This window comes from Elephas maximus, chromosome 5 (assembly GCF_024166365.1).
Source record: "Elephas maximus indicus isolate mEleMax1 chromosome 5, mEleMax1 primary haplotype, whole genome shotgun sequence".
Taxonomy (NCBI): Eukaryota; Metazoa; Chordata; class Mammalia; order Proboscidea; family Elephantidae; genus Elephas; species Elephas maximus.
In genome coordinates this window covers 87,975,695-87,989,951 of record NC_064823.1, presented here as the reverse complement: position 1 = coordinate 87,989,951, position 14,257 = coordinate 87,975,695, and the positions used below count along the sequence as shown (strand labels likewise).

The 14,257-nt window shown below is 35.4% G+C and overlaps 1 long non-coding RNA gene across 2 annotated transcripts; it reads left to right on the top strand.

Annotated features, from left to right (window-relative positions):
* The first annotated feature begins 2,970 nt into the window (after nucleotides 1-2,970).
* Nucleotides 2,971-11,697, top strand: LOC126077149 (uncharacterized). Of its 2 annotated transcripts, none has more exons than XR_007517661.1 (6): nucleotides 2,971-3,058; nucleotides 5,469-5,532; nucleotides 6,558-6,578; nucleotides 6,658-6,678; nucleotides 7,783-7,884; nucleotides 11,270-11,697. It is a non-coding gene; the product is annotated as an uncharacterized LOC126077149 (long non-coding RNA). The 2 variants fall into 2 exon arrangements; XR_007517662.1 differs by having other exon boundaries at nucleotides 2,995-3,080.
* The last annotated feature ends 2,560 nt before the right edge of the window (nucleotides 11,698-14,257 follow it).

Here is a 14,257-nt window from a genome sequence, read left to right as displayed (position 1 = left end):
GATAAATGGAGAAAAAGTTGAAGTTGTCAAGGATTTCATTTTACTTGGATCCACAATCAACAGCCATGGAAGCAGCAGTCAAGAAATCAAAAGACCCATTGCATTGGGCAAATCTGCTGCAAAGGACCTCTTCAAAGTGTTGAAGAGCAAAGATGTCACTCTGAAGACTAAGGTGCGCCTGACCCAAGCCATGGTATTTTCAATCACATCATATGCATGTGAAAGCTGGACAATGAATAAGGAAGACTGAAGAAGAGTTGACGTCTTTGAATTGTGGTGTTGGCGAAAAATATTGAATATACCATGGACTGTCAAAAGAACAAACAAATGTGTCTTAGAAGAAGTACGGCCAGAATGCTCCTTAGAGGCAAGGATGGTGAGACTGCATCTTACATACTTGGACATGTTGTCAGGAGGGATCAGTTCCTGGAGAAGGACATCATGCTTGACAGAGTACAGGGTCAGTGGAAAAGAGGAAGACCCTCAACGAGGTGGACTGACTCAGTGGCTGCAACAATGAGCTCAAGCATAGCAATGATTGTAAGGATGAGCTCAAGCATAGCAATGATTGTAAGGATGGCGCGGGACCGGGCAGTGTTTCATTCTGTTGTGCATAAGGTCGCTATGAGTCGGAACCAACTCAACGGCACCTAACAACAACAACAACAAAAGGCCATGTATATCATAATTCCATTAACATCAGTTAAATGAATTAATGAAGAACTAAATAAGGAAGGAAAGAAAGAAAAAGAGGGAGGGAATGAAATAGGAAAAGAGGAGAGAGAAAAGGGAAAAGTCAAAGAAGGAAGGAAAACATTCTTTGAAACTCCCAAAATGACTAAGGTAGGGTTTATTTGTTTAAAATAAAACATTTCAACAGCCACGGAACCTTACATATCTTCTTTTTTTTTCTGTTGATAATGCACTAAACCAAATCAAATCCATTGCCGTCAAGTCAATTCTGGCCCATAGCGACCCTATAGGACAGAGTAGAACTGTCCCATAGGGTTTACAAGGAGCTCCTGGTGGATTCGAACTGCCGACCTTTTGGTTAGGAGCTGTAGCTCTTAAGCACTACGTCTGCAGGTTTTCTGGATAATGCACTAGAGGTCTTATATATCTTTTTTTTTTTTCTGTTGATAATGCACTAAAGATTGAGTTTGCTTTGCATTTGAGTAGATGTATGTAAAATGCTTAGAAATCCTGTGGCAAAAAACAATAAGAACAATTAAAATTAAATTTAACTTGAATTTTTTACTTGCCCATCTTAGAAGAAGTACAGCCTGAACGCTTCTTAGAAGTAAGGATGGCAAGCCTTCGTCTCAATTAATCTGGACATGTTATTGGGAGGGACCAGCCCATAGACAAGGACATCATGTTTGGAAAAGTAGGTCAGGGAAAGTGAGGAAGACCCTTGATGAGATGGATTGACACAGTGGCTTTAATGATGAACTCAAGCATAGCAAGGATTGTGGGGATGGGGCAAGTCTGCAAAGGGTTTTTTTTCTTTTGTATTTTGAGTCCCATGAGTCAGAAACACCTGATGGTCACCTAATAACAACAATAAACATTAAAATTAATTTGCATATTACCCAGAGAATAACCCTAATTTTGAATGGGGCTGTTCAAATATAGCATAGAAAATTCACCAAATAAATATTTCCTTAAAACAACTGACACAAAATTAAACCTTAAATTCTATTTTGGCATCAAGTCCATAGACAATGCATGTAAAGGTCTATCATGTGGCTTCTCAAACTTTAGAGTACATATAAGATCACCTGTAGATGTCATTAAAATGCATTTTCCTGTTGTACTGCCAAGACTCTAATTCAGCAGCCTGGACTAGGGGCTGATTTTGCAGTCCTAACAAGCTCTCAGGTGATGCTCATTCTGAGGGTTCCATAGACTGCTCCTGGAGTAGCAAGGAATTAGGGTATATAACTCAGCCAAACTTTCCAAATGATTTTCTGCTGCTCAGTTCTGACTATAATGAATTATCCAATCAGTAGCAAAGTGGTGATTTTTTGTATGTGTACACATTTGGCTAAGGACTTACTGAAACTACTTTTTCCTTCCATCTAGCGTTCTCATGTCAACACACAGTTTTCAATAAGGAATGAGTCCCTAAAATCTCAAAGGAAGTAAATTAAAGTTCCCAAACAAATGCACCAGTTACAATGTGAGATAGTAACTGAGCTCTTAAAACAAAAAAACCAAACCCACCCCTGTCGAGTCCATTCTGACTTATAGGGACCTAATAGAATACAGAAGGACCCATAGGAAGTCCAAGGCTGTAAATCTTCAGGGAAGCAGACTGCCACATCTTTTTTCCAGGGAGCAGCTGGTGGGTTCAAACTGCTGACCTTTTGTTTAGCAGCCCAGTTCACTAAGCACTCCGTGACCCGGGCTTCTTTCCTGAGCTTTTAGGGTCATTTAACTTTAAATTTCAGATTTATTTTACCATACAATGCCCAAAGAATCACTGGTTTTGGCAAATGTTTGGTTCTACTTGATAAGATAGTCTAGACTCCACGGAACAAGGCGAAAGTGACATTTAAATGATAATTTTTAGGAAATGCATTAGAAACAAATGACTTCAATTTTCTTATGCCAGTTATCACCATTTATTAGAAGACAGGTTAAGTTTACTCACATGGTAGGTATCTTTTTTGGACATGTGTTTGTGAAAATAGAGGCCACGAAGTTCTACAGAAATATTTTTACCACTTCAACTCATTTCTACACGTGGTTTACTCTAAAATGCTTTTTCCTTTGCCCTATTCACAGGTGCCTAGACTAACACTGGCATTAACATTTGATGGGTGTTTTGTTTCCTGGTTAATTTGCCTTCACAATCTTCTATTGTAAAATCACATTGGTATGTTTCTTCTCAGCATCCTCAAGGGCAGATTTTGAGGATTAACTTCAGTTCCCATATGATCTCATAACTGACATAGTTTAGGAAAACAGAGGAAGGATTCCAGTGCATTTAAATACACCTGCCCTCTAGAGAAGCACACCATCTCTCAGGGCTTCATTTGGGCTCCTCTGACTGGTGAGTTCATTTTGAGTAAAAGGTAATGTATTTACATGCACTATAATATGAAGTTTTATTCTAATCTTTTGCTTACTAGAATAAACTGAAAACCTTTTATGAAAATGCCTACTATTTATTGATAATTTTCCATCAAAAGTTTTAAAGAAATGGTGATGTTATGTCAGGATCTGAAGGTGAGTTCAGGATCTCAATGCCTCTGAGTCAACATTAGCCATTGCTGTCCAAAGTCAACATTGGAAAATGGAGGGGATGTGCGCTATCTTTTCTTCGTCCTTGACCAAATATCGGACATCCACTTTGTCAATGATGATTTTACCCTTAATTTAAAATTAAAGTTTAAATTTTATAGGAAAATAATCTCTTGGGTAGTTTAAAAAGCTGTCTGTTTGCAAATGTATGTACTGTTTCAAAGGTTTTAAGTAACTTTTCTCAAAGTTACTTTATTCCCATCGTTAAATCATTTTAAATGGACTTTTCAAGGCTTCAATTCAAAAGTCAATGGACTCTTCATTGTTCATCATTCAAAACACTTTTTGTTATTTTCCATAATTAACAGTGCATGGCAGTTACACTTCTCTGTTTTACTTAGTCTTAACTCATTTTTATTTTTGATTTTGATGAAAGGGAAAATTTCAATGGCTACATTTTTAATTGTGATTTTTAGGAAATATTTTTGACTCACAGCCCTTAAATATGTATATGGCCCCACTGGGATATATATATAATCACTTCATATAAGCATTCCTTGATATTTTCAATAAAATTCCAGGCATATAAAACACCAAAACTTTATTTTTGATACAAATTCCAGACATACACAACTAAAAGTTGCATTCTTTTTTGCATCTTAACATGACGGAAAGTTTGGGTTAACTACTAAATGATAGAAAACGTTCATCAACAAATAAGTAATTGTTACAGTTTGTCTAATACAAGCATCCTCGGCTTAAGTCAGTGAGGCAGAAACAGCAGATAAGAAACAGGTAACATACCACTCGTCATGATCTCTGCTTCACGTGTTGAAGACTTTGAAGTTATTAGGAGAAGAATAGTTTTTCTATCATTAGACAAAAGATGTTACTGTAATATTCTATCACAACTGACAAGTTAAAAAATGAAATAAAATGCCCTTTATTCATTAAAGATTTCCTTTACAGTTTGTAATTCACAGGTATAAATATCATGTATCTGTGAGTTCCTCCATACTAAAATTTTCCAGTCAAAATATTTTTGCTCCGGTGTCTGTAATTCCAAATTGGAGCCGTGGTGGTGCAGTGGCTAAGAGCTCGGCTGCTAACCTAAAGGTCAGCAGTTGGAATCCACCAGCTACATCCTGGAAATCCAAAGGAACAGTTCTACCCTGTCCTATAGATTCGCAATGAGTTGGAATGGACTCGATGGCAACCGGTTTTGTCTCTTTTTTTTTTTTCTTTTTTTGAATTCAGAGATAAATAATCTGCTTTGCTTCTTTTTCAACAGTTATGAAACCGGATTCAAAGAATTATATAAATATATCAAAGAGTTCCAGACTAGCTTAAATATGTTGAATAAGAATATTTGGAAATTTAAATTGTTTTTACCATTTTGATTGCCCAAAGTAGCCACAGATATTTTCCCCGTGAGTTCTTTTGCAATTCAGTTGTTCTCTGCCCAGTATCATCAATGTTCTGATATCAGGGTTATACTATCTACACAATGCTCAGGCCAGAAACCTGGCACATTGAGACTCATTCTACTGTAAAACCAGGCTCTATTGCCTGTCATTCTACTTTCTGAACATCTCTTTGCACTGTGCCTTAATTATTACCCTTAATCAAAGTTTCATATAATCTCACAACTATATAAGAAGTTGTCCTGTTTCAGGTTGTTTCCTCATTACTTACTGAAGTATTTACATTTCCAACATTCTATGCTTTTCTCATTTTTATTTCCTTTCAGGCTCCAGACATGTTCCATTTCCCCTCTCCCTTCCCTCTCTTTACTCTATACCTTTATTCTCCTGGTCTGTTTAAGGTGCCCTCTTTGTGTGCTTTTAGAGCATGTTAGTTTTTCCATTTCAGAACACTCATTTTTTACTGATTAATATCTCTTACCCAGTGGTAAAGTGCTACAGGTGCCAAAGAAAAGGTCAACAGTTCAAATCCACTAGCTGCTCCTTGGAAACCATATGGGGCAACTCTACCCTGTCCTATAGGGTTGCTATGAGTTGGAATCAACTCAATGGCAGTGGGTTTGTTTGTCTTGGTTTACTAGTCTGTAAATTCCCTGATGTCAGGGTATGTGTTCTAATTGTCTTCGTACGTCTAATATGTTTCATAAAGCTTTGGAGCAAAGCTTGATCAATGAATGTTTAATGAATGAGCCAAGGAATGAATGTGTTGCTGATTTCTAACATATGCTTTCACAGGACTCAGCAAAATATGAAGTTCTTTATCTTTGCCTTCATCTTGGCCATCATGGCTGCCTTGACAGTAAGTAGATCAGGAAATTTTGAAGAATATGTTCCCGGAAATTTTCCAAAGAATCTTGCTCATTACCTGGGTCCTGGCCTTTTTGCATTGACCTAAACAATGCTTTATAAATGTTAATGCTTTTGTATGAATTTTTTCCTTAAATTAACCTACATAAGTTCATTCAAGACATAGAATAAATCTTCAGTACACACACGTGCATACAGAAAGCCACACAAACAGACTTCAAATGTAATTATTTCATGGAAAAAATAAATTTTAAAAAAGCCTCCATAAAGATATGGAACTATAAGCCTAATAAAATGTACTTAAATATAAAAAGTTCCAGATCTACCTGAAGTCAGAAGTTCCCAGACAGTTTTGTCATTTATGACTCTGTTTCTCTAGGTGAAGCACTTGACCTTTCCGAAACTTGGTTTTTTTTCTTCTTCTGGTAAAATTAATGCTTGTTTATATGCTGGTATCCTTTATGTCTAAATTACTGGGAAATTTATCATGTAATAACAGTACTTCAACTAATCCACCAAATTCTAAAGGATGTTTAAAACATCCAATCAGCTATGGAAACATAGTTTATCACATTATGTTGTTATAAAAGGATAGACAGAAAAAAATAAAACTCTAAGAAGAAAAGCAGACAGCTGAGCTCTATCATCACAACAAAAGCTTAAGTAGCTTTTGAGCTACTTAAAATATTATGCATATAAAAAATTTTGTTTGGGGCCAAATCAAAGTTTACCTTTTCAGTTTTCACTCTCCTATTCACAGCAATATACTCTCCCTATCTTTCCCACACAAAAGAAACATGGCCCAAAGTAAACTGACATTTAAATGTCCCAGATTATTCAGAGCAAAAGCCTACTCTTCACTTACTTTAAAGATGCCATTGTACAAAGTTGTCCAGTTTAGAGTAGCAACTTCCATCTATTAGATTTAATCACAGTTGCGGCAGCTAAGCGCATTTTTACAATCAATCTTGAATTAATATTAAGATGTTAACTATATTGTTCTTTTCTCCTTTTAAGAGAGCTGATTCATCTGAAGAGGTAAGACAGTTTCATTCAATGGAACATTTAATAATCAACAGTGTATTGTGTTTTAAACAATTGTTCTTTATTTTAACAGCATCATCATAGAAGATTCCATGTAAGTATTTGCCTGATAAAATTGTGTTGTTCAAACCTACTTCCTTTTCTGAGTATTTATTCTATTAAAAAAGTTGATATTTTTTTTGAAATGTATTTATATCATGAATGCCCAAAACACACATTGATTTCGTATATTTATGATACACGAGAGAAAGATCCAAGAGTGTTGTATCCGTAACATATAAACAGAAACTCAAATACCACCTTCAAGAAGCCAGTCTCTGAATTTCAGTATCTTTGTCTGGTAAATGAACACCTTGACTAAAATGCAGTTGAAATTCTGACTCCATTAAGTACAATATATGCTTAATGGAGCTGATAAAGTAAGTGATGTGGTTTTTACCTTCTGATTTTTGGGGGGTGATAAAGTCAGTAGGTTAAACTGACCATGTTAAAAAAGGTGGAAATTTTAATTTTTTTAACATTTTTTCTTAATGACCTGTGTCCTTGACATCTGATTATTTTGGCATATTATATTAATGCAGTAGGATCTGAAAGATTGTTCTTAATAATATAGTAAATAAATGAATTAAAATGGCATAAAATAAAAAGATACAGAAGGAAAGATAAGGATATTTGTATTAACAGATGTAAATATTAAGTAATGTAGGAATTTTAAGAAAGAGCAAAATTATTATAAATCAAAAGTGAGGTGAAGCAGTCAGAATCTCTCTCCGTCCTTCTCTCTCTTTTACACACACACATACACAATCTTTCTCTCCACCTAAGTTGACATTAATCAATTATTCCTTCCTGGAATATTCAAAGATGGGCAAGACTGTAGCTTGGTGGTAATATTATAAAGAAGATGTAAGTCCTGTTTGAGCGTTTGGATGTAATCAGCCATCTCAGATGCACTACAAAACAACAAAATTGCCTGTAAAAAGTAAAATGGTAAATATTTTATGATTTTAGCTTCTTTTTAAAATTTGATTTTAAAAAATGAAAAGCTAACTGAAACGGAAAAAATAGTTATGTAGATAATATATAAGTTCCTAGTAATTTAAACAACCTAAGTTTTTAATGGAAATTATTGTGAAATAATTGCACTGTCACTGCCTCAATTCTCTGCGATTTTCTCTTTCCTTTTGTGTGTATACAGGAAAAGGATCGTGAATATCAGCGTTATGAACGTTATCCCTATCGTTACCGAGGTCCATAAGCTAACAACTTTGCTCAGTAACCATGAGGCTTGATTACACAGGTAAACCCAGTTTAGTGATATTTTTGGTCTCCATTTTTTTTCTAAATATCAATAATGACATATAATTAAAAGAAGGAAAACAAAAGAAAGCTTCAAACAAAAACTGGCTCTGCATCAAGAAATTTTTCCTGGTGTTGTTGTTGTTAGTTGCCATCGTGTCAGTTCTAACAAGCAACCCTATATACAACAGAACGAAACACTGCTCAGTCGTATGCCATTCCCACAATTCTTTTTATGCTTGAGAACATTGTTGTAGCCACTGTGTCAATTCATCTTGTTGAGGGTCTTCCTCTTTTCCGCTGACCCTGTACTTGACCAAGCATGATGTCCTTCTCAGGGACTGATCCCTCCTGACAACATGTGCAGAGTATGTAAGACACAGCCTTGACATCCTTGCTTCTAAGGAGCATTCTGGGTGTACTACTTTCAAGACAGATTAGTTTGTTCTTTTAGCAGTAAATCGTATATTCAATATTCTTCACCAACACCAAAGTTCAAAGGCATCAATTCTTATTCTGTCTTCCTTATTCATTGTCCAGCTTTTGCTTGCATATGATGCTATTGAAAATACCGTGGCTTGGGTCAGGTGCACCTTAGTCTTCAAGGTGACATCTTTGCTTTTCAACACTTTAAAGAGGTCTTTTGCAGCAAATTTACCCAGTGCAATGTGCCTTTTGATGTCTTGACTACTGCTTCCATGGGCTGTGATTGCCATCCAAGTAAAATGAAATCCTTGACTTTAATCTTTTCTCTGTGTATTATGATGTTGCTTATTGGCACAGCTGGGGTATTTTTGTTTTCTTTATGTTGAGGTGTAATCCACATTGAAGGCTGTGGTCTTTGATCTTCATCAGTAAGTGCTTCAAGTCCTCTTCACTTTCCTCAAGCAAGGTTGTGTCATCTGCATAATGCAGGTTGTTAATGAGTCTTCCACCAATTCTGATGCCCTGTTCTTCTTCATATAGTCCAGCTTCTCAGGTTATTTGCTCAGAGGATAGATACAACCCTGATGCACACCTTTCCTCACTTTAAACCACGCAGTATCCTTTTGTTCTGTCCAAACAACTGCCTCTTGATTCCTCATGAGCCCAATTAAATGTTCTGCAATTTCCATTCTTCGCAGTGTTACCCATAATTTGTTATGAGCCATACAGTCGAATGCCTTTGCATAGCCAAAAAAACACAGGTAGGCATCTTTTTGGTAATCTCTGCCTTCAGCCAAGATCCATCTGATATCAGCAATGACATCCCTGGTGTGCCTCTCCTGAAATGTAATTATTTGTGTAAATGCTTCCAAAAGAAAGCTTTTATCCCACTGAGGTTAAGAGTCTGGACTCTGTGGAAAGAAACACCTGTGTTTGTATCCTGGACCTGACAACTTGCAGTTCCATGACTATGAACTATTCTTAATTCTCTCTAAACCTCAATTTTTTCATTGACAAAATAGTATAATAATACTTAACCACATGTATAGGAAGGGTGAAACTGTTAAAAGACATATATCATATGAAGCTCTTGATCAGAAATGTGTATAATTGTGACTATAGTCTGTCCTGTCTATAAATCTGTCCTAGGATGTTGTTTAAAAATTTCCCACCTAAAATACAATCCTTGGAGCAACTGTACCAGATCAGAGTCTGTGTTTTAATAAGATCCCTATATAATTCACATACACAAAATTGAGAAGTCCTGTCCTAAGACAGTAAAATGAGAAATTAGGAGTAGGATCACTGACCTAGTATAATACCTAAAAGAAGATATAAAATACTATTAATTTCTTTTTGAGACATTTAAATTTAGCCATTCACACAGAAGATAAAGCCTTCCAAATTCTATGATAGATGAAGAATTTTGCTACAAAAAATAAAGCAATATTTTCTGGAGATAAAAGAAGACTGTCTTACATTTAAAGTTGACATTGTTCCAAAGGATTTCAATTATTTTTAAATGCACTTGTAGAGTTTATTCAAATTGAATTCTCTGTTGCCATTAATGACAGGGTGAAGAGTCTAAACATGGTCCCCTAGCCATTAGGTAATAACTAAAGATACTTGATCAAGTAAGGATGTATTAAAATATTATTCTGGGAAGACCACTATGGATGAAGCATGTAGGCTATATTTAAGGGGAAAAACTGAAATAGTTTGGTGATAGAAAGACATAAAGAAACATGAAAAAGAGGCTCTAAGAAAGAATAATGAACAGATTTCATGATAGATTGAATGAGAGACCAAGCCATGGAGGAAAAAAATATTAAATTTGTCAGGAATGGATTATCAGATAAAAGTGGTAAGCAAATATTCCTTTCCCAAAAAAGGGCAATAGTTTAACTTTTAAAAGTCTGTTTGTTTGCTTGTTTTTATCTCTGATCCCTCCAAGGAATTCTGTTTTATGAGTATGGTTTGTTCCACATAAGTAAGATAATTAAAGAACATAATTATGCTAATTTTGAAAAAGAAGAAACATTCAAATTGAAAAGTAAAGTGGGTTAAAACGCAGAACTGAACTACTAAACCTCCTATGAAAAATGACAAGAAGAAAAAGACAAAAAAAAAGACTTCATAGAAATTCGTTCAATAAATATTTAAGTACCAGAAGTACAAGAAAAACAACAGTAGTTTGCTATGTAATTAGCTTAGTTACAACATTTAAGGAAAGAAATAAAGGAGTCCTTTTTTTTTTTTTTTTTAAATATTAGTAAGAAAAGATTGGAAGGATTGGAAAGAAATCCTGACTGTTGTGTTATTATTTTAGGAAAGAAAGATCCAATTGAAATTGGTGTTTATTCAGTCATTAGATATTTCTTGATCACATATCAGTGAGAATTGCAGTGTGATAGCCATTGGGGATCTAAATATCATTACTCCAAAGTCTTTGCATTTAAGGGTTTATTGTCTACTTTTAGAGATAAATGAAAAAACAGGCAATCATCGGATAGAACACCCTTTGATAAAGAAGCAATGTGCCCGGATGGGTTATATAGGTATGTAACACAAACAGGGGTATGTCAGCAAGAGTGAGAGAGAGGATAGACAGATAATGAAGAGTCATTGGGAAACAGTCAAAATAATTTAAAGAGATAAAAGAATGAACTAAGAAAGAAGTAGTAGAGATAGATACAGTAGCCATGTACTCTAATTTTGCTTCTGATTATATGGCTGCTTTTGAACAATTTTGGGAGAGCTTTTTTTTTATACAAAGGGTTTCAATCAATATGACACTATTTTTAGGGGTGGATATTTTTCACAAAGGAACATACCATCTGACATAACTGATGTAACTGACCATCTGATGTAACTCAAAACCAAGAAAGCATAAGAATATTAACAGTGACTTAATACATAGTTCAAATTTAATAAAAATAGTATTTTCTTCCTATCCACAGGCTTGTCAAGAAGTCCTATTGGCTCTGTACTCACGATGATTTTGCTACTCTAAAACCTGTTTGCTCATCAAGCGACGTTTCATTAAACCTCATACAACACATAAGAAGTTCTTTAAAAAGCAAGTTTTATAAAATTATCTGAAATATGAAAGTACTATTTGCATTATCTCATGTATTGTATTGGAATTTGAAAATAATTTGATCCATGGACAATTTCTCTGTATCCAAATTCCATGTTTTGAAGCCAGAAAAGAGAATTTAATCAAATATGGCTATATACCTGCAATAATAATCAATATTTTTAGAAACTGTAGTAACAGTATTTCCTAGGCTCTTTGATTTTTTTCTACTTTGCTCTCTGGTATAATAGTATTATAAAAATTAAAAAAAAAACTATTCATACATAATAAATTCATCTCTCAAGCATATACTGTATATCTCATCATTATCTCAAATCTCAATATAATTTTTCTGCATACATGATACGCCGATACTCTTTCTCCAGTATCTCAATATTTCTAAAGAAAAGCCACATAATACCATATCATAATCTTCTGGGATAATTATATTGGAAGAAAGAAGACCATGATATAGCTGGGTGGTTAATCAAGGGATATGAACATTGTCTCGGCAATTTCATTTTAATTTTGAAGTCAAAGAACTTCCGATCCATGCTCTTTACAAGAAATCACTAGACTATTAACCAAAATCATATTTCTAATTGTAATCATATTTGTAAAGGTAAGTGATTGACTATGTAGCTGAAAAGAAAATCTCAGCTATGTAATGGTTGCACATACTGGCAGTTAAAAACCTGCAGATTACACTGTATTACAATTTTGATGAGATAGACAATTGTATTCACCAAAATCCATGAAAACAGAGCTTTCCCCCTTGAGTTTAGCAACTAAAGTCCAATCTCCAGTCCCCAGTTACACAGAGCAGGGAAGGTCTCTGCTGGGGACAAAGACCTTTGTAAGGAAGCAGAAGGAGAGTGCTAGGGCTCAGTTGCTGGGGAAGGAGTTAGAGAGGGAGGGCAAGTGGGGAGAATGCTGTGAGATGTGCGTTAGCATTGTGTGCTCTCCCCTGACCTGCCTTTTGATCCCTCCCACTTTGGCGAGTGTCTTAGTCATCTAGTGCTACTGTAATAGAAATACCAAGAGAAATTTAAATCCACCAGTCGCTCCTTGGAAACCCTATTGGGCAGTTCTACTCTGTCCTATAGGGCCGCTATGAGTCGTAAAGGACGCAATGGCAACTGGGTTTTCTTATGCTCTAAGGGTAAGCATTCCCACAAGTAATTTTATTGATTTTATGTAATCCTGTTGAAGCAGATAAAATTACATTTGAATAAAGAGACCTAGGTAACAGAATTAAGTAATTTGCCCAAGGTCACACAGTGGGTAAATTGTTAGAGATGTAAACTATATTCAGGTCCATTAGATTCCAAAGCCCATGGGATCATAATACCCTAGAATGCCTGCGATAATGTCCTACTGCTGTTGTGAAAAAATTACAAGAACTTTCGTGGCTTAATCACAGAGTTATTATCTTATAGTTCTGGAAAACAGAAGTCTAAAATGAGTCTCACTGGAGTAAAATTTAGATGTCAGAAGGCGTGTGTTCCTTTCTGGAGGCTCTAGGGGAGAATCCATTTCCTTGCCTCTCCCAGCTTCTTCCTACTTTGTTGCTCTTGTCTTTGCTTGTTGTTAGTTGCCAGGAGTCAGCTCAGACTCCTGGTAACCTCACGGACAACAGAATCAGATGTTATCTGATGCTGCACCATCTTCATGATCATCCATATGCTTCAGCCCATTGTTGAGGCCACTATGTATTTTAAGTTGCTTGCAACCTAGTGAACTCATCTTCTAGCCTTACACCGAACAATTGTCTATTGTGATCCCTGGGGTTTTCACTGGCCAATTTTTGGAAGTAGATCCCCTGCCCTTTCTTCCTAGTCTATTATAGTCTGGAGACTTCCCTGAAATTGTTCGCCATAGGTGAGCCTCCTGGTATTTGAAATACCAGTAGCACAGCTTCCAGGATCACCATACCACGCAAGCCACAACAATAGGAAAAACTGACAGATGGATGGTGGTTACTGCCCTTAGAAAGGAATGTATTTCAAACCATCAGACACTTGATTTAGCCCACAATGGAAGTGAAAACCTTGAAAAACCGGAGATTTCTAATTTATATAGAGATCAAATGTTTAATTTAAAGAAGAGATTAAGAATTGATACAGACATGGCACAAGAAAATTGATCTATGAATTTTATGATCCCTTAAATGATTTTAAAAGGGAACGAAAGATATTGAAACAAAGTAAATATAAGCCAAAGACCAAGAACAAATTAATAGTTCAGAATTAATGACAATATGTGATACTTCTGTTAGGTACTTACTTAGTCTTTTGAAACCTAATTTAACAAACCATTGCATTCAGAATAAAGATAATTATATATTGAGAAAAATCCTAAATTTTTACAATAAATGATCAAAGTTGCCTCCTCCCTACTTTTGCTATATTCTTCAGATTATTATCATGGAAAAAAGTACTTTAACTGAAGATAAATTTCATGAGCACTACTTTCTGGTTTAAAACAATAAAAGGTGTGTGTCTGGGTTATACCTTTTCACCATATTTATTCCATCTCTCCTGTACATAAACCAAAAGGCAGTCATTCCAACAGAACAAGGGAATACTGGACGTAGTTTAAAATAATAAAAGGTGTGCCTCTGAGTTGTATCCTTTCACCGTATTTATTCCACGTGTATGTTGAGCAAATAATCCAGAAACTGGATGATACTAAAGACGAACTCAGCATCAGAATTTTAGGAAGACTCACTAGCAACATGCAATATGAGACAAACCTGTTTGCTGAAAATGAAGAAGACTTGAAACACTTACTGGTGAAGATTAAAGACAATAGACTTCATTATGGATTACGCTGCAGCATAAAGGAAACAAAAATTCTCTCAACTGGA